Source organism: Drosophila nasuta, chromosome X (assembly GCF_023558535.2).
Source record: "Drosophila nasuta strain 15112-1781.00 chromosome X, ASM2355853v1, whole genome shotgun sequence".
NCBI classification, from domain to species: Eukaryota; Metazoa; Arthropoda; class Insecta; order Diptera; family Drosophilidae; genus Drosophila; species Drosophila nasuta.
Genome location: NC_083459.1, coordinates 10,962,408 through 10,964,156, shown reverse-complemented (window position 1 = coordinate 10,964,156; position 1,749 = coordinate 10,962,408).

Genomic DNA, 1,749 nt, shown 5'->3' with positions numbered 1-1,749 from the left:
ATGCATATCAAAGATGCATATGAGAAAATAAATACATCCTCTTGATTTCGATTGTTAAATGAGTTCGACAGCGAAATACTCGCAATCTTAACAGGAAATTTCAAGGAAATTTTCTCAGAAAAGTGTAAAGATGAAGCTTCTTGAAAAAAGTAACGTTTTTGGTCAAGTTCAACAGTGAATTAATCTTAGAAATTTTCTGAACTAAATAAGTTAAGACCTTACTTTCTGCAGGTCAACCTTAAACAAAACTTTATGTCAAAAACGTGCAACATAAATCTCGGATTGTTTATGCTTATTTGAGAATTATAATTGCACGTTCGCTTGGATTTTGCTGTTTTTGCCTCGCATATTGCAAAGCTTGATTCGCTCTGCAATTTTAATATGGCTTGCTTGAATTCCTGTGTGCAGTGGTCCAGAGTTTAGCTCTGACTTCTGTTCTGATAATCGACTCGAATACGTTCCTCGCGCTTGGTTGCCCACTAATTTGGCTCCCCAACAACGGCAACAACAACAATAACTATATATTACATATATGTATGTATGTGTGTACATATGTGTGTATAGATATTATAAAAGAACGTACTCAACTGGTCTGTATTTGGTTTGCATGATTTGAACGCAAACTCAAAGTCATTTATTTGCCTTCAATCAAACGTGAAATTGTTTAGTGCATTAAGTGCCGCACTCACGCAATCGCCAGTCATAATATAACGAGTACTCTACTCCCACATAACTTTATTCGATATTCGATATTGGATATTGGATTGTGTATTGACAGACACAAACAATCACAAACAAAAGCTTCAACTCAACTCCCTAACTCCCTCGGTACGCGAACCATAATTCAACATCAGTTGCAAGTGATTAGGTTCCCAAACCCCCCCAAAAAAAAAAAACAGGGGAAAATTCATATGAGTTCGAAATGATCGAAATCGTGAAATTACCGAGTTTCATGTTTTTGCAATTTATTGACGCAAAAATAGTATTTCTAACATTTCCAACAGTTGCATTCAATGTTTACGATTGTACGGAGTATTATTTCATTTTTAACCATTCATAAATTTGTTGCACAACACATGAGCACATAATTCAGTTGATTGTCCACATGTCGTTACATATTTATTTATTTTCTGTTATATTCTGCAAATTCCAATGGACTTGCTAACTTATCACACTTTATGCGTCATTGCGCGTCTGTCAACACTTCAATAATTCAATGTTTGCCACTTATACAGGGTGTCATCGAATGTGGTTGATGCAAATACTCAAAAGCGAAATCAACAAAAAATTAAGTGAAATGATAGTATTGCATTTCATTAGTTAAACATCAACTACAATTAACATGTTAACTCGTATTATTTATGTTCAATATTCAATTTATTACAGATGCCAGGATCAGAAGGAATCTTTTATCGATAGGCAGCCGATTGGTTGACGAAAACATTAGGAAAGGGTGTCATCGAATGTGATTGATATAAATACTAAATAAAAGAAAGCAACAACAAATGAATAGAATTGTTTGTATTACATTTCATTACAATGAACATGTTAACTCGTAATATTTATTTGAAATATAAATTTTATTTAAACACAGCTCCCAAGATAAAAAACTATTAACAACCGATAAGTTGCCAATAATAATAGGAAAGGGAAAGCAACAAAAAAATAAAAATTACATTGTTTCTATAGCATTTCATTAGTTAAACATCAATTACAATCAACATTTTAACTCAGTATGTTGAATGTTAA